Consider the following 19,602-nt stretch of genomic DNA (forward strand, 5'->3'; position numbering starts at 1 on the left):
AGACTGCCAGCTGTGGTGGTAGTGGTGAGATTTGGACTTGCCTTATGTTACCCATGGGAGGTACTCTGGTGTCTCAGGGAACGGGTAGAGCGAAAGGGCTTCTAAAAGATTCTTCTGTTATTTGTGTTAATCTACCAGGGTAGGTGGTTGAGCAAAACCAGGTGGGAACTAGGTCAGGTAAAGTGATGCTCTGGCTCTCTACGTGTGGGACAAGCAGTGGCTCCAGTGGGAATTGGAAGGCAGTTCTTGGGCCACTGGGGTAATTTTCCAGAGAGAAGTGAAGCTGCCTCTGCCTCTGTACAAGGAGAGTCCATATGAAGAATGGGGAGTAGCAGCTTGGCGGTAAGCCCCATCCAGCTCCCACACCCTTGGCAAGGCAGGTCTCACACCCACAGTGTTCCACTGGGAGTAGTTAGCTAAGTTTCAAGAAGTCTGAACTCAGAGCTCAAAACTGACCCATACCATAAGCCTCTCCTATTGAGACAGTAACTGCAGCCTTCAGGCCACACCCCTCCTGATCCACCTGCAGAGCTGGGGCATCCAGCTCCTGTGCTTGCTGCTGCATCACACGTCCCACTCACCTCTCAGTTCTGGCCTGGGGAGTTTGTCCCCATAGGAAATTATATCAAACATTTCAGTTGGGAGGTTCTCTCAACCTGTGACCACCATTTGAGTTAGCTGGCAGACTTCTGGGAGGTCCTCTCTGAGGTAGAATCAGAAATGGTTTCCCTCCATCCTGCCAGAAACTGGGAACGTGCTGGAGACTCAAAGCACATCCCAATGCCACTCCTCATATAGTCGTCACTCTTCACTGAATCAACTCCAGCCCTGAGTACGATTAAGGCCTTCCCCTATGGCCTAGATTGATAGGTTTCCCAATGGAAGTGTATATCTTACAGTCAGTTTATCCCCATCTCACACCCTGGAAACTCAAAATTTTCTGCCTAGCTTATGGTGTAAGCTGCATCCTGCTGCTTCTTTCAAATGGTCTGTGGCTTATTTCAATTTTCCTGTTAAGTTCCTGTGTTGCTCCTTGAAAGAAAGTTCAGTGTGAATCTCTACACACCATTTTGTCTTTCCAAGTGCAAGAGGCAGGCTAACAATGCCTTCAATCCACCATCTTGGAAAACAAAAGTAACAGATTTCTCATTTTTAAAGGTTTTGTTAAGATCTGTTAATGACTCACAAAGAAATAGTGTTGGGTATATTTGAAATTAGTATTTATTCATTTATGTTGATAAGTGAAAACACAAGATGGTTATCAAGATGGAAGTACTTAATATGTATATTTCAATATTCTTAGATGCAAATAACTTCACTTTTGATGTATTTTTATTTTACATCAGTTTCATTTCAACTTAGGTTTAAGGGGTTCTTGATAATCTGACATGATAAGTGGTGTTGGAATTGGCGTTAAAATCCACCATGCTCTACAGCACTTCATCCTTCTTCGGCAGGCACCAATTTGATCTTCTACTACTTTGCAGACATCTCTTCTGCAAACACCAGACAAACTGAGACAATGACCTTCAGCAGCACCCAAACCACCTCTTACTGCAGGAAAGAAGATCCAGTGAGATAGTCCACAAATGGAATGTAAATCCATGAACACTCTTAAGTAACAGAATAAATTGAGTATGAGCATTTCTATGTGGGAGCTTTTGAAATGGTTGCTGCTCATATGTCAGAGACACATGCAGATTAAGAAAGGTAGTAGTTCCGATCCTGGTTTGGCACAACAGTCACGGTATTTTTGGTGGGGGAAAAGGGATGTGGGAGGGGATGGTACATCTTCATCTTTTCCTCTGGGTTTTCTCTCAGAAATGGCTGTTGCTTACTGCAGGGCAAAAATGCCAGTGTCTTCTGCCAGAGAGGGTTACTGAGGGCCATAGTGGTTCCACCTTGTGGCTGATACTGATAGTCCCTTTCAGCTTTTTTCGTTCCTAGCTAAAAAAGATGTTTCTGCTGTCTCAGGTATGCTGATTTCAGGAGTTGTTTTTTCTATATGGCTATTCGTTTTTGTTTTTTTGTTTTTTTTTTTTCTTTCACTCTCTCTCTCTCTCTCTTTTTTTTTTTTTTTTTTTTTTGGCTTCACTGTGTTGCTGTAGTTTCTTAAGTGGTCCCTTGAACCCTCCCAGCACTATTTTGGTTTGTACATAGCTATCTATAAATTTTTTCTTGGGGGAAGTGTAGAGTTAAAGGCTGGTATATCCTGCTCTTGCTCCCCCAAGTGATTTTATTCCCCCAAGCTAATATTTCAGACTTTCAATTTATTCGTGCTTTCATCTGTTCAAACAAGTGGAAATTACTTTTTCTCTCCACATTTATATTTGCTCTATCTACTTTAATTGCTAATAGTGTCTTAGTCATAGGATAGATTAGTTAGAAAAAAGTATATTTTTGACATTATAAATGATCCTTTCAATTTGTGTCTAAAACTGGAAAATATTAGAAAGCTTGACATTTATTATTGTGTCCAGACCAGTATTTCCTCCAGATGACCTTTATTACAACAAAGATAATTTAATGAAGATCTCTCTAATGGTAAAGCTGGTGGCTTTGTGCTATTAGAATATCCTTAAAGTGACAGTCTGGTGGAAAGACCAACTAAAGCAAGGGTTAAGAGAAAAACAGTTATTACTTTCATTTTGGTCTCACTCTGCATTAAGAGTTTTCATTGTGTCAAAGATTTATTATTCATTAAGTAGCCTAATGTTCATTTAATAATAAATGGATCCTATTAAATATGATTTTTAAAATTATAATCACCTTACTTTTATTCACATCTGTCTACTGATGTCATTCACAGATGAGAATGGTATAACGTTATTTTACTTTTTTCATTTTGCCACATCTTTATTTACTTAGGTTTATGCTGTATCGAACAATATATGTGTGGGAGTAATGGGTGATTCAGGAATGCATGAGGGGGAGGTTTAAGCTCTTTAACTTTGAACAATTAAAATTAGCAACATAATATTGAAATACATGCATAACACTCAAGTGGTACTTTCAAAATAGTGTATATTTCCTCTGTTTATTTGTAGCTTTTAAACCCAGCTAGAAGTATTCTATTTCTTTTAGGCACCATAAGTCTGAAAGTCTGTAGTGAAAGCTACAAGTAGTAAATGATGCTAATTCATGTGCTCCCACCTGTGGAAGAATTGAATGTCTTAGATAAAAAACGATGGTGCAATTGGTGTACCAAGTATCTTAGAATATAATTCGGTGGTGGTTTTTCTGTTTCTGTAGCAGAGTAACATATATAGTATATCCAAGTCATCAAGTTATTTAAATATGGCTTTAAACAGGGAGAACTGAAAATAATACTGTGAATCCTGGTAAGCATTTAAAAATAATGAGGAGAATATTGGCTTTATAAAGTCAAAATTTATCTGAATACAACCCATATAGCAATTTCATAGCAAAACACTTCCTTCAATCCTATTAAAGTCAGAAGGAAAAGAAGAATGCCCACTGTCAATGCTGTATTAATATAGTTCTAAAAGTTTTGAACAATGAAACATATTGTAAGAAGAGAAGTCAGAGGAGATTTGAGCCCATTGTTTTTCCTCTCCTTCTATACCTCCCAAGATACCATTGGAATGTTGTAACATTTTGAAGAATCTATAGTAGTGTCGCAAATCATAGAATACTATGAATGCATCTGAATCTGAGATATCCCCAAAAGATACAAAATAGGTGTGACTAGAATGAAAGAAAGATTTAGGCTTTTGGCCATGACTGCAAGTGAGCTGCTCTCAAGTGACTGCTGCTATAGAACATATGTATAGTAGAGGATCTCTTTGAAACATTTCTATCCCTGAAAATGGTTAGGCAAGTTCTTAAAATATCTCCTCTTTCAAACACAAAAATAGTCTGTGAACTGGAGCTTGAGCAGTGGGCACTTTGTATTGGAGAGCTGATGGAGGGGGGTGAAGGTTTCCCAGATCCTCTGGGAAGATCTGCTCTGATCAGTAATGCTAATGATGGTACTACTGACCCTTGGGCCATCAGAAGTTCCAGTTTGTTAATGCTGAAACGTCTATATTGAGTTAAAGCATTGAGTCAGCTTCCCAGAGGAAGTCTGGATAATAGCATTCTCATTTCAGACCATAAAATGATGTCAGGTTAAGGATGAACAATGAGTTCAGTATTAAAAATGATCAGGTAAGCAAGACACCATGAATAAAAGTTAATGAAATGAATAGCATATCTAGACCCTTTAAAACTAGATGTATTGAAATCGTCAATGTGGAGAAATAATTAAGCAGGTATGTATCAATTGTTTAAAGAAGCAATCTACTATTACAAAGATGTAAAAACAATAGTAAAACAATATAGTTGATAGAAAAAATGGGCAGATCTGGCTGGGCATGGTGGCTCATACCTGTAATCCCAGCACTTTGGGAGGCCAAGATGGGTGGATCATGAGGTCAGGAGTTCAAGACCAGCAGGCCCAAGATGGTGAAACCTTGTCGCTACTAAAAATATATATATATAAAAATTAGCCGAGCATGGTGGTGGGTGCCTGTAGTCCCAGCTACTCAGGCGGCTGAGATAGAAGAATAGCTTGAACCCGGGAGGTGGAGGTTGCAGTGAGCCAAGATTGCACCACTGCACTCCAGCCTGGGCAACAGAGCGAGACTCCATCTCCAAAAAAAAAAAAAAAAAAGGCAGGTCTGAAACAAAAAATAATTTAAAAATAAATGCAAGTTATTAATGATATATTAGACACAGGTAAGAGGATAACTAGTGAAGAAAAAATGTTTAAATGATATACCCAGAATGTAGCATGGAAACACAAGGTCTAACATTTATTTAATTCGAATATGGGGGGAGAGAAGTGTAAAATGATTCACCACTTCAAGAGATTCTCAAAAAGAAATTAAGAAAAGGTATAAATCCATTGATTCAAAGAGTATATTTCTAACAGATGATATAAAAATAAACTCACTTTAGTTAAATTATAAAACATTAAAACCAAACACCAGACCATACAAACATTGAAAAAAAGGATAATTTATAATGAAATAATATTTATCTGATTATTATAGTAAAGCAAAAACTAAAAATGAGTAAACTAGTATCAACAAATGTTGAGAGAAAATAACTGTTAATATAGAATTGGGTACTCAGTAATGCTGTCTTTCAAGATCAAAAATCACAATATGAAACTGACAGATAAAAATGAAAATTGTTCACTACCAAGAGATCTGCAGCAAATAAAATTTCAAAGGCTACATATCAGAAAGAAAGAATTTATACCAAAAGCTGATATTAGAGTCAACTTGGAATTCCATAAATATCACTGAACTGATGATAATAGTAACACTTTCTAACACGTGGGGATTCTGAAAAGAAGTGAACTTTTACTTTTGTTTAGAATTTAGAAAGTTATAGAAAAATGCTCTTGCCCTGACAAAGAGAATAAGCTGGATAATCTATAGATCATAGATTTCATTTTAAAACACAGAACTGAGGTCTCAAAAAAAGCTAATTAACTTAAATTCAGAGTGATGAAGCCCTGCTGAAAAAAGAACAGATCCACAGATGCTTTGTGCCTAGCTGAGTTGCAGCAGCAGAAGCAGGAGGAAGCTGCCCTTGATGGAGATAACAAGGAAACAAGTGAATCTCCAGCAAATGTTGAAAGGCTGAGTGTGGGCTTGTGATAGTTTAGCATCATCAGTAGGGACCCAAACACACTCACTCTCACTCACTCTCACTCACGATTGCTTCTTTCTTTCTTTCTTTCTTTCTTTCTTTCTTTCTTTCTTTCTTCCTTTCTTTCTCTTTCTTTCTTTCTCTCTTCTTTCTCTTCCTTTCCTTTTTTCTTTCTTTCTTTCTTTCTTTTCTTTCTTTCTCTCTCCTTCCTTCCTTCCTTCCTTCCTTCCTTCCTTCCTCCCTCCCTCCCTCCCTCCCTCCCTCCCTCCCTTCCTTCCTTCCTTCCTTCCTTCCTTCCTTTCTCTCTCTCTCTCTGTCTCTCTCTCTCTCTCTTTATTTCTTTGGAGTCTCACTCTGTTGCCCAGGCTGGAGTGCAATGGCGTGATCTTGTCTCACTGCAACCTCCGCCTCCACTGCAACCTCCGCCTCCAGGGTTCAAGCAATTCTCCTGACTCAGCCTCCCGAGTAGCTGGGACTACAGGTTCATGCCACCATGCCCGGCTAGTTTTTTGTATTTAGTAGGGACGGGGTTTCACCGTGTTAGCCACTGACCTCGTGATCTGCCCACCTCGGCCTCCCAAAGTGCTGGAATTACAAGTGTGAGCCACAGCGCCCGGCCCCACTAATGGTTTTTTCATGACCTATCTTGTGTGCTCCTAGGTAAGATCGGATGGAGAGCAGAATTACCTGAGACACTTTTGAGGGACAGGCATGTAGGAACTGCTGCAATTTGAAGTGAGAGTAAGGTAAAGGTCTTACTGTGAGAATCGGGTAAAATCCTCTGTTACTGGGGAGTGGGTGGGGGAGCAGAGACAATGCCCCCTTCACTCTCTTCTCTCACAGGTGCATAAGCAGAGGGGCCTGATGAGGTCTGAAGGCAGGGCAGGGCAGGTAGATGAGAGAAGCAGATTCTTGGTCTTTCACTGAGTGTGAGGCAGCTACTGCCCAAGGCTGGGCAAGGGATAGGAGCCCTGAGAGATTCTTGTGCAGAGATAGAGGCTTGCTGAGGATGAAAGTGTACAGGAGAGCTAAGAGAGGCTCCAGTGCTGACCATGGCATTCAGCAAGAAGAGAAAATCTGTAGGTAGTGGTTTATGAGGGAAAATCATGAGTTCAATTTTGGATATCTATGACTTTTGAAATTAAGTGTCAAGTAGATATACCAGTTATGCAGTTGGATAATTTATTATAAGCCTGCAGTTCAAAAGGAGGTCCAAAAGGAGAATTGAAAAGGATGAGACTTGCTGAGCCCCTCCAGAGTGTGTGGTGAGGGAGAAGAGAAGAGAATCAGGAACTGAGCTCCGGAGCTCTCCAATAGGAAGTGTGATGGGAAAAGATGAGGAAGAAACAAAGGAAGCTGAAGTGGTAGCTCCAGTGAGATAGGCTGAGAATCAAGTGAATGTGCTGTCCTGGAAGCCAAGTGAAGAAAGTATACTATGAAGAAGGAAGTGATTATTTGGGTCAAATGCTGCTAATAGGCCAATTAAAGTTGTAGTAAAAAATGATCATTGGATCTAGCAATATGGAGATTATTGGTAACTTTGACAAGAGTGGTGTCAATAACATGATCGAAAAAAGGGGAGAGAGCCCAACTGGGATATATTTAAGAGACAATGAGAGGAGAGGAATTGAAGGCAGAGAGTATGGACAACGATTTTAAGATGTTTTGCTGAAAACTGGAGCAAAAAATAGGATGACAGCTGACATCAGAAGAAAAGCAAGGACATACTTAACAGCATATTTGTATGCTGATGGTAATAATTTACTAGCATAAAAATTGATGACACAGTCACAATTGATGACACATGATATAGTGAACTGCAACAGAAAAATCCCCAAGTACACAGCAAAGAGGGAAGATAATATACAAATATATTTTTTAAAAAATTATTTGAATCTCTGAAACATCTGTTTTGACATTAACCTTTCATTCCTGCAAAAGTTATTTTAAGCATGTTCTCGTTTGTCCAGTGTTGCCAGGTTATTATAAAGTATATTAGACTTTATGAAAAACATTTTTTAAAATATTAGTTTTTTTCTCATTTGTTTCATTAATTTATATTTTGTATTTATAACTTTCCCTTTATCTTCTTTAGGTGTATTATGCTGTTTTTTTTCCCAAAAGCCCTCAAAATGCATGCTTAGACCATTAAATTTTAGCCCGTTTAGTATTGAAAGTGATGTTACCCATTTCTGTGTGGTTACCTGTAATATACCAGGAGCGGCACTTCTTGGTGTCTTTACTTATTATTAATTCACTTGTCTGAAGTTCCTTTAACTTTCCTTTCTAGTCCTAAGTTTCACTTTGTGAATCATTTTTTATTCACAGACACGTAAAATAGAATTTACTTTGAAGTCTCTGATATAATTTTCACTTATTCTAGGATTATGATTTTTCTGTTTGTCTCTTTGAATAAAACTTTCAGATTTGTCAGCATTCATTTAGCAGTAGCTCCTGTTGATAGAATTCCATCCATCTCCTTTGACCTAGTGAGCAAATATAATAATAAATGCTGCTGAAATTCAATCCTGTCAGATCTAACTGCCTGCATATAAATTTCCAGGTCCCACAAAGGCATCTCATTGAGGTCACATTCTGTTGTATCCTTACTTTGTATCTTGAGATGCCTTGGTGGGGCATGGAAATTTATATGTAGGCAGTTTGATCTGACAGCATTGAATTTCAGCAGCATCCATTATTATATCCACTCACTAGATCAAAAAACATGGATGGAATCTTATCAACAGGAGCTACTGCTAAATGAGTCTCTTTTCTATTTTTCCCTATTATAATCCTAGTGAAGCTGTAAATATTAGGTTCTTGAACCCACAGGACTGATTCTAGGATCTTGTCTGGCCAGGGATATAGCCTTCTAATCTGCAGAACCTTAGAGTAATCAGCTACCAACTTACCTGGGGATAAAAGAATTGAAAAAAGAAGGAGAATAAGAAGAAGCAAATGGAATCTCATGGCTGAAGGGCCAGCATCAATGTGGGTTGAGCCTGGAGTCTCTGGACATCGTGGGTCTGGGCCTTTTTATGATGCTGTCTGAGTCTGTGATTTGTTCTTGGTTAGTAGAGCCTAACGAAAAGAGAATAACTAAATCTCCCACAAGAAACTTCCAGGGACACACAAGTACATAAATGTGGTGATAGCTCAATGGATGAGAAAGCAGGTGAATGCTATTTATTTCCAAAAGACTCAGGATGTCTTATTGTCACCTGCTTTCTTTATTATTTTCAACATACACATGCAATAATCATTGCTCTTACTTTAAGTATAAAGTATTGTTTGCCAGGCAATATAGTAGGAACTGAAGTAAAATTGTTATACAAAAACTGTAGGTAATTAATGCATATAGTTTGGCAAATTTGCACATAGATATTACTCTTGTTACCGCAACAAATATCCAGGTAATAATATATCCATCACCTCCAAATGTTTCCTATGTCCCTTTATTGTTGTTGTTGTTGTTGTTGTTGTTGTTGTTGTTGTCAGAACCCCTAAGTTCGACCCTCTTAACAAATTGTTAAATACAAAATACCTCAGTAATAACTATACGTACTATGTTTTAGAGCCTATCTCTGTAATTGACTCATTTTGCATAGCTTTAACCCTTGAACAATAACTCCCCATATTGCTCTTTTCCACTCAATAAAATACAAAACTCTTTTAAAGCACATTCTATATAATCCACTTTATGAAGCTTTTTCTAACATTCTTTTGTCTGCTCCCCCTCAGTAAAGGGAACTAGTAACATAACAATTACCTATTTTGGATTTTTGTGTCTCTTACATATATTCCTGCATGAACACATTTAACACTTTATCTCCCATTATCTTAATATGAAGTAAAATAAAACTTGAAATGATTTTAAAAATGAAATCACAGAAGGGCTTTGTAAAAGTATGATGTACCATTGCTTAGTTGTAAGAATTCAAGTGACATTAGGGGTTTTAAAACATCTTTTGTTTTGATTTGTTCTTTGCTTGTAAACCTTGTGTCTTGCATATTGTGAGCACAGTGTCTTTCCCAGCTATTTGCTTGGGGAAGATCAGTGAGAGTTACAATGAACATCAAAGGCTATCTTGTCTAGTAACTTACCTTCCAGATGAGGAAATGAGCTGAGGGAAAGGAAGAAACTTGCCCAAGATCACCCAGTGATCAAGTGAGGAAGGTGATAGGGACAGCACTAACGCTTGGTATTCTGAGCCTCATTCTGTTTTCCACTCTTGCCCCTTCTCTGTTTCCTCCTCTCTTCCCCAGCCTTCTAAAGAAAACTTTGCAGTTCTGCTGCAATGTCTACCTAAGGACATCCTGAGGAGACCCCACTTTTCATTAGACTGCTTTTTTAAGCACTGTCCTGCATTTTCTTCTTCAGTCTTGTTGCATCCCATTTTTGGCGATAAGTAATGCTTCTGCTGTGCTGTTCTATCCAATTAGTTTTTTTCTATTTTCATTGAGTGAAAATTAAAACAACAAAAAACGTGAGTTTATCTAAATTTGAAAGTTTTAAAACTTGATTAAAATTTCCTGGAGATATGGATGTAAGACATATATTTTAAAATATTTTTCATTTTCAAAATTAAAAATCAAACCTATATATTTAGCCAGGGTGACTACTTGATAACTACTAATCAGATAGGTCTTCAGTAATGCTACAAGGTTAATACACTTATAAATCAATTCCCTGGTGTTTTGTGCTACTGAGTTAATACAATTTGATATGGTATCACCTTTAACCAGGCTTTGAGGAGTTACACAAAGGAACAGCACAACAGAACCATAGGGTGGGATGTGTGGGGAAACCGAGATGTAAAACACAGCCTTGACTCTGACTTTTACTCCACTGCTGGGAAAAGTACTTCAATTCCCAGGGCCTTAATATTTTCCTGTATAAAACAGGAAAAATAGAGCCATCTTTAAGGTTTTGTCAAATCTTGTTGCTGAGTGATTTTATAGTGTCTGCAGCTATCCTCTCTGCTAATCACAACAAGGTTAACTAACTGTTCTTTTGTTTAGGTAAAGATATTTCTGCATTTGTTTACAAATATTTATTCCTCCCTTCCCAAAAAAGGAAACATTTTAAAGATAATTTATAAGATGTTCAGGGTCTCTTACATATCAACTCTTCACAATGTGGTAGAGTAGCTTAACCCCGTCCCTAAGAGTATAGATTCAGATCAGCCTGTATGTAATTAACCCCCAAACCTATGTGGAGTGTGGTATAGATAATATATTTCATACACATGAAAAGGCGCATGTGCACACACGCACACACACGCACGCACGCACACACACAGTATTACCAAAGCAGAGGTGCAGATGAAAATATTGGATAGACAGCTCAAAACTCTTAGTACTAAAATAATCCTAATAATAACTTTCCTTCCAAAGTCACCACCAACAGTCAGATCTCTTAAAGGTTGGTGCCTTAGGTTTTTGAACTTTGTGTAACTTTTGACTTTCTTATTTGGTTGTATGCTATTGATCTCATAGAAAGAAACTTCTTCTTCATCCTATGCCAGTGCTGTATTGTAGGGGCTTGTGGACGTTTTTCTGCTCTATAGCAATCCAGGTTACTGGTCTCTAGCTTCTTAGGAGCAAGGCCATCACATGCTTTTGTTCTTTGCTTGCTTCCTTGTAAGAGCCCGACATACAGTGGGTGCTTAACAAATATTTGATCAACTGAACTCATTTTCCACCTCCATTCTCTCCCACTTCAATCTCTCCCTTTTACTTCTTCCAGATTAGTTTTCCTACAGCAAAATGGGAATTGTCCAAAAACTGCCCTTCATCTTTACAACTTGAAGGATTCATTACCCTAAGCAGTCCTTCAAAATTGACTATCACAGACTAGACAAAAAGTCTGGGTTCACCAAGAATAGGCATGTGTGCCATTACATTTTCTGTTGAAAGCTTTGGAAAGTGTCTTTTAGCAAACAACATAAAGCATAGAATTTGACCGTTCCTGACAATGTAAAAGGATCATCTACATTCTCACATGTCCATGGCTACTTTCCCACTCCTTCCCCAACCTTGAAATCCTGAATTCAAAAGAAAACATAAGAAGATAGTATGCCTCATGTAAGGCAACAGGTTGCTTAATCTTTCTTGCCTCTACACATTCAAGAGCTCCAGAAAAATTTCTGAGCTACTTAGGATGTCTGATCCTCTTCTTGGGTAAAAGCAATAAGTCCTACATGTAGTCACCAAAACCATGTCTGTTCAAGGGGTCTTATACCTGTGATTCATGATTGCATGCTAAATGTAGAAGGATATGCTCTGTTGCAGGGCCATGTCTGGTCATTGTTTAAGTTCTACTTTGAAGGACTGGTTGCTGAGAAGGAAGAGGGAATGATAATATTAGAAATTGGAATAAAACTTAAGGGGAAAAATCAAGTACAAGGGACCAACAGTACTGAGGGGCAATAGGTTGAAGATTTATTCGATTACTGTAATATTTTCAAGGAGACCCCCATGAATCCTTCCTGGCTGACCCCAACATAGCTTTGGCATAGCTCTTATGCTAAATGTCTTAGGCTAACTAACTTTTCCTAAAGAAAATAGAGGAGTTATGGAGACCAATATTTAGTAGAATAATGCCTGATTCTCTTGCTTTTGAGGTCTAGTAACTGCTAGTAAACTTGCCTAATTAATTCACATTTAGAGGTAGAGTAATGAGGGTTTCAAGCACTTGAACCACCACTGACTTCATTTCACGTGAGAGTTCTTATGGAGAGCTAATGAACTACGAGGCTACAGGTCTCTTGACCAATAAGTCTTCTAGATGTCCTGTGACTCCCTTTTCTGGTCATAGGTGATTTTGCTTTTGCTTTGAGTATTATAGCACCATAAGGTGTCAGATACTCTGCTCTTACCAAGGCTTACACAAAGTTTATCTTGTTATTTGGTAGAGTTTGGCCCATTAAAAAAAAGAAGAGAGAGAGAGAATGATAAAGAGGAGGACAGCAATCCTCACTGCTGAAGGAAGAAGAAAGCTTGGCTTTATTTCCAGTAGGCAGAAAAAACTTCTGTCTGTAGCTCTCTAGCACCAGTGGAATGTATTTGTTTGGATAATAAATGTCCTTCCATACCTCATTAGGCATATTCACAGACAGAGATGTACTATGCACGCAAAATCACCTTCATGGGATGACTGAAAGTCCATGTTTTATTGGACACTAAGTTCATTAGAAAGATGTGGGTACACAGTTTTGACCAGAAAACCTTGTTAAATGGGAACATAAGCTACAAATATTTTGGCAAAAGATTAAGGTTTATGAGCAACCAACCATTTATATTAAGTTATAATTAATTAGGCCATGTTGAGAAATAATTTGGTTTAGTTAATGATTAGACATTTTGTTAGTGAACACTTCCCAGACTTTACTAGCCCTGCTAATCCCTGCTTTGCTCCTGGTCTGAACCCCCACAGTGCCTTGTTTATGGTACAGTGCCTACTGCTTGTATGCTAGATTAGTGAATGTCTATTTGCCTCCTCTACTACTGTGTGAGCTTCTTGTTTGCCAGGACAGGGCTATATTCCTCAGAGCTGAGGAGAGAGTTGAAACACGTGGTCATTTATTCTCAAATCCTCTTCAACAAGTGAAGCGAAACAGGACAGTGAAAGGCCACTGGAGATCTGGATTTGAGTTCTGAATCTCTAGATCTGTTACTAACTGGAGGTGTGGATAGAGTCAGGAAAATTTTCTTCCTTAAGTCTTGATAGCACCTATGTAGGTCCAGATCTGTTGGGATTCTCAATAATTACTGTGCATAAAATCAACTGAAAGTTATTTTACAATGCAGATTCTTAGCCCCATTCTATGAAATGTTTACTGTTTTATAAATTGATAAATAATTTTTATTAGACAATGTAAATTTCCTTACTTGCACCAGCATACGAAAATACTGAATAATATTAGCAGCAGAATCTTTCAACCAAATAACTATGTATAGCTATTAAACCACTTTGTTTCACTGCTTTTTATTTTCTTTTATTTATCACCATTCTTTTATTTATAAACATTGTTTCTGCTCATAAGGAGTATGTATTCTCTACATGTTTATAAAATTAATGCCTGAATGAAGTTGCTTAAACAAGACAGAAGTTGATTTCTTTGTCACTTAAAATTAACCTGTAGTTACACCATTCAGGGCTAGTACAGATACTTTCTAATATCATTAGGGATGCAGGTCCCTTCCAGGTATCTGCTCTGCTATACTTTAGAAAATACCCTAGATTGGCTGCTAAATTCCCACCTATTATTTCTGAATTCTAGACAGGAGGAAGAAAGAAGGTGTGGGAGAAGGGCAAAGGAACATCTACCCTTCCTTTTTAAATTTTTTAACCAACCTCCCTTAAAAACCCTTTGTTGAGATATGATTACATTCAAAAAGCTGTACCTATTTAATGTGTATATCTCAGTGAGTTTGAAGATAAGGATACATTGTGAAAACATCACTACCATCAAGATTATAAACATAATCATCACCTGCTGAAGTTCTCCCTCCCATTCGAATTATTATTTCTATTAGTAAGAACAATTAACATAAAATTCGCCCTCCTATTATATTTTAAGTATGCAATACAGCATTCATAACTATAAGCACTATGCTGTAGATTAGACCTCCTGAACTTATTTATGTTTGTATATCTAAAACTTTGCACTATAATCACACCTACTCATTTACCTGCACCACAGCTCCTGGCAACCTCCAGTCTACTCTCTGCTTCTGAGTTTATTTGAGATTTCAAATACAAGTGAAATCATACAATATTTGTCATTCTGTGTTTGGTTTATTTCACATGACTTCATGCCCTTCAGATCCACCGATGCTGTCACAAATGACAAGGTTTCATTATTATATAATACTGAATAATATTCCATTGTGCATACATATATATATATAAAACGTTAATTCATCCGTCCGTGCATGAATGATAACATGTGTGTCTTCTTCATATATCTTGATTATTGTGAACAGAGCTGAAAGGAACATATGAGTGCAGATATCTCTTTCACATAATGATTTCAATGACTTCATATATATATTATATGTTATATATATATATATAAAATAAGTGGGATTGCTGAAACAAAATGGTATTTTTATTGTTAATTTTTTGAGAAACCTCCATACTATTTTCCAAGATGGCCATACTAATTTACATTCCCACCACCAGTATACAAAGGCTTCCTTTTCTCCACATCCTTACCAACACTTGTTATCATCCATCTTTTTGATAATAGTTATTCTAACAGGTGTGAGGTGATATTTCATGGTAGTTTTCATTTGCATTCCCGTGATGACTAGAGAGGGTAAGAATTGTTTATATATATATCGTCCATTTGTATCTCCTCTTTTGAGAAATTCCTACTCATATCTGTTTGTTCATTTTAGTTTTTTAATTTTAATTTTATACACAGAGGATACATGTGCAGGTTTGTTCCATGGATGTCTTGTGTGATGCTGAGGTTTAGAGTATGAATGATCTCATCACACACATAGTGAACATAATACCCAATAGACAGTTTTTAAGGCCTTGTACCCAACCCTCCCTCCTCCCTCTAAGAATCTCCGGTGTCTATTGTTTCCATATAAGTGAGAGCTAAGCAATGTATAACCCAATGTTTAGCTCTCACTTATAACGGTGAATATGTAGTATTTGGTTTTCTGTTCCTGCACACAATACCACACTGGGCTAATTTTGGTATTTTTGGTAAAGATGGAGTAGCTTCAGCATGTTGGCCAGTCTGGTCTCAAAATCCTGAGCTCATGGGATCCACCCACCTCTCAAAGTGCTGGCATAACAGGCATGAGCCACTGTACCTGGCTTTTCTGAATTTTTTTTAGCTTATGTTAGGTTTGTCTGTTCTAGAATTTTGTGCACATTTATTTATATTATAGGACACTTTTTAGCTTAGCTTTCCCCACTCAGGGTGAGAAAGATTATATTGATCCAAGATGTTGATTAATAGAGTTGATCATCCCCCTTTATTGCCCAATATTACTCTATAATATGCGTATAATTTGTTTATCGATTTCCTCTCGATAGACATTTGAGTTGTTCCCAGGTTTTAGCTATTGTTAATAGAACTCAAGGACATTTTTCAAAATAAAAAAATTCAATCCAAAATGTCCTTTCCTTTTGACTCTCCAATATTGTGTCAGGGTTACATTTTTGTTGTCATGAAAATCCAATTACATTGAACAAGATGTGTTTCCAGAATCAAGATTCAGTATATGTGTGGTCTAGCTGTGTCCCAAGAATGTAGCCCTTATTAGTTTTATTAAGCATTTTCCTATATAAATTGAAATGAAGTAGAAGATGCATTTTTCCACAGTAGGAGACATAGAACAGTTTAGGACTTTGGAGAGGTAGCAACTTGCTGCTTGCCTGTGCAACCCACCTCAAAAGATACAACTCCTCCAACTTTTGGTTTCTGGTGACTTGTCCGGCCAAATACAGTATAAAATAGATGGGCATATGTTTCTTTTGTTTTCATGCTTTCTATTTAAAGCTATTCTCTTTGGCTGGGCACTATGGCTCATGCTTATAATCCCAGCACTTTGGAAGGTCGAGGTGCAGGGATCACTTGAGACCAGGGGTTTGAGACCAGCCTGGCCAACATAATGAAAGCCGTCTTTCTGAAAAATACAAAAGTTTTCTGGGCATGGTGGCACATGCCTGCAATCCCAGCTACTCAGGAGGCTGAGGCAGGAGAATCGCTTGAACCCAGGAGGCAGAGGTTGCAGTGAGCTGAGATTGCGCCTCTGCATTCCATCCTGGGTGATAGAATTAACCTTCATCTCAAAAAAACAAAAAGCTAATCTATACTTTTCTTTTGGTGCATTATTAGAATGTAGGAGGTAATAAGGCAAAACTATTGTGGGTATGTGAATGTGTGTCTGTAGCACCTAGAATACTGCCTAGCCCATCACTTGTGTGGAAAATTGAGAAAACCTTCTTAATATAACTTTTCCACACTCTAGTTCTGAATTTAAAGACAGAAAAAGATAGGTTAGCAAATATAGGTATCAGTTATTTCTATTGACATATCATTTGGAGAACACGTTTTTGGATGTGGCAGAATAAAGGTCCCTAACTCTCCACCCCAGAAATAATTTTGCTGATACAAAAATCAGTCAGACATGGTGGCACATGCTAATAATCCCAGCTACTTAGGAGGATGAGGTGGGAAAATCACTTGAACCCAGGAGGCAGAGATTGCAGTGAGCCAAGAGTGCCCCATTCCACTCCAGCCTAGGCAACAGAAAAAGACTCTGTCTGAAAGAAAAAAAAAGTTGTTACTATATAGGAGACAATTTTATTGTCCTCTCTTTTAAAATTGAAGAGTACATTTGGGTCGAATTCTTATGCCTGCAGAGACATTTGCCTCTGGCTTAAAATCACTGGCTCCAGGAGGAAACTCCACCAGAGGGCATCGTAAGGATTTCATAGTGTCTAAGTCATCTTGGTAATTCTTCAAATAATTCCTGGCAATTCTGTTAGGCCTTGAACTTCACTTACTTCTTATATGTTTAATAAAAAGAAGTTCAAAACGTTGCCATGGCTGTTGAATTCCCACAGGCTTGTCTTCCCCTTAAAATTCATTACGTGGTTTGTACTCTTTTGCAAATATAATACATAAGTTTGGAGGTGGATGCTTTCAGCCATTAAGTTCAAAAGTACTGCTACATGGGCCGGGCATAGTGGCTCATACCTCTAATCCCAACCCTTTGGGAGGCCAAGAGGTGCAGATCACAAGATCAGGAGATCGAGACCATCCTAGCCAACATGGTGAAACCACATCTCTACTAAAAATACAAAAATTAGCTGAGTGTGGTGGTGCGCAAGTAGTCCCAGCTACTTGGGAGGCTGAGGCAGGACGATTTCTTGAACCAAGGAGGCGGAGGTTGCAGTGAGCTGAGATCACACTATTGCACCCCAGCCTGGTTATAGATCAAGATTATGTCTAAAAAAAAAAAAATACTGCTACATGGACATCCATCATTCCGGCATCTCTGCCATAACAGCTGAGTATCGAGAATGTCTGTTAGTTTCTTTAACTCCAAATTTGTGTTGTGTCCCTTGGTCTCCTGTCGTACCATAAAGTGTATTATTTACAAAAAGGACAATTTATCTATAGTTATTTCCTCTCAGTATGCTACATCCTTTTAGAATTTAAACATAGTGTCTCCCAACCTGAAATTTGATTTTTAAAAAACCAGAAAAATGTTTTTGGGCATCTTTTATTTCCAGCTGTTTTCATCTTCATCTCCTCTCCTGAACTCAACTGAGGGTAAAGTTCATTCGTCAAAATTTCTCCTCAACTCACAACAACCTCATCCCATTCCAATATAATTTTTGTCCCCATGAATTGATGCACATAATTTTTGCTGGCAGTGGTAATGTCCTAATAAAAAAAATCATGAGATGGCATCAGACTTTACCTTACGTTCTAGCTCAGCAGAATTTGATCCCTGTCTGATAAGGAAACCATAATTTCCCTAGAAACTTTTCACTTTTGTCACAGGTTTGGTTCCCAGGGAGCTGGATATAGATGAAGTTTAGTGTGCAGGATGTTTATTAGGAAGTAATGTGAGGATCCACATCTGTGGAAAGGATTAGAGTGAAGCCTTATGTGCAAAGGGACAAGTCTAATGGCAACACAGCCTGACTTTGTCAACAGGCCGCACAGACAGAGCTGTTCAGCTAAGAAGGCCTCCCCTATTTGTCCCAATCGAATCAAATGGCAAAGTCTACGCATCCCTTGCCTCCATTAATAATTGTGTGCTTGCCACTTGTGGAGGGTGAGACTTTGAAGCAGGTGGCTTTCTGTGGCTGAAGAAAACCTTAAATGTGCTGGCAAAGTTTTCCAAAGAGACAGAGAATGGCATCTGCCATGTATGTTGCCCCTTTCCAAAGAGGAAGCAACAAGGATAATGTCCTCCAGTGGCTCTGTATGCAGATGGGTGGACAGTAATGTCTGTCCCTCCTGTGACCTAAGAAGAACAGGTGGCAGACATGCAGCCAGGCAGTTAGAGGTGCCACAGTGTTAGGAGATAAACAGCTGTCATAAGCAGTGCTTCTTTGAATCAGGTGTGACAGAAGTCTTGCATCCCTTGCATGGACTCCTTCCCCGTTATCCTGCTGTCCTACCTCATGAAGGTGAGTGGGGGCTGGGTGGTGGGCAGTCCCAAGACGAGGTACACTTTGCCTGCAGTGTTCCCACATGAGTTCCAAGGTAGCCCAGGTGGTCATCCTTGAAGTTTGTATTTTCCTTATGCTTCTTGTCTTTGCCTTTGAGGAACACGTTTCATTGGACTCTGAGTCCAAACAACTCATGTATCCCTATATCTTCACCTTGTCCTTCACTTAAGGGAATCTCTAATCTCTAATGCCTTTGTTTTATTATTACTATCACTATTATAATAATTAACATTGTCGTTATTAACTTCATTGTTGATTTTCAGTTATTTTTATTCATGGAGTTAATATGAATTATTCTTTTGTGGCTACTTACACCAAGATGAAGATAATTTATTAGTTCAGGAAGAATCTGCATTCTGAAGGTGAATAGAAGTTCATGCTACAGATGGGCAGACACGTGCCCTCCCAATTCCTGATGGACCTCCTAGTGCCTCCTAGACCTAAGGGGTCTCCTGCAATGCTCCAAGATGCCACCAAGGCAGGGATGTGCTTGTGCATGCCTGAGAGCATTCAGGATGAAGTGAGGCTCTGGAAAAATGCACGAGTTTCCACAAAATCCCCAAAAACCTTACAGAACTGGATGCCACAGAAACAGGAGTGGTCATTGACACAACAAAGTCACCAAAATTGTTTTGAAGTCAATTAGGAAACCCAGGAATCACTCTTGCTGCCATTAAGTGGAAGAACAGGAGCCTGTGAATGGCATCCTTGTCCTG

At 38.4% G+C, this 19,602-nt stretch overlaps 1 long non-coding RNA gene across 3 annotated transcripts in view; it reads left to right on the forward strand.

The window, feature by feature from the left end:
- The window catches only part of LOC119625916 (uncharacterized), a 65,721-nt gene that overhangs the window by 37,410 nt on the left and 8,709 nt on the right, over window positions 1–19,602 (forward strand). Inside the window, exon 6 of one of the 3 annotated variants that reach the window (XR_012094149.1) lies at window positions 1,458–2,096. The exons of 1 other annotated variant lie outside the window; for it this stretch is intronic. This is a non-coding gene — a long non-coding RNA (uncharacterized lncRNA). Of the gene's footprint in view, window positions 1–1,362; window positions 2,097–19,602 lie in introns of those variants that run through there. One more of the 3 variants, XR_012094148.1, reaches the window with a different exon arrangement.

This window comes from Chlorocebus sabaeus, chromosome 10 (genome assembly GCF_047675955.1).
Source record: "Chlorocebus sabaeus isolate Y175 chromosome 10, mChlSab1.0.hap1, whole genome shotgun sequence".
In the NCBI taxonomy this organism is placed as follows: domain Eukaryota; kingdom Metazoa; phylum Chordata; class Mammalia; order Primates; family Cercopithecidae; genus Chlorocebus; species Chlorocebus sabaeus.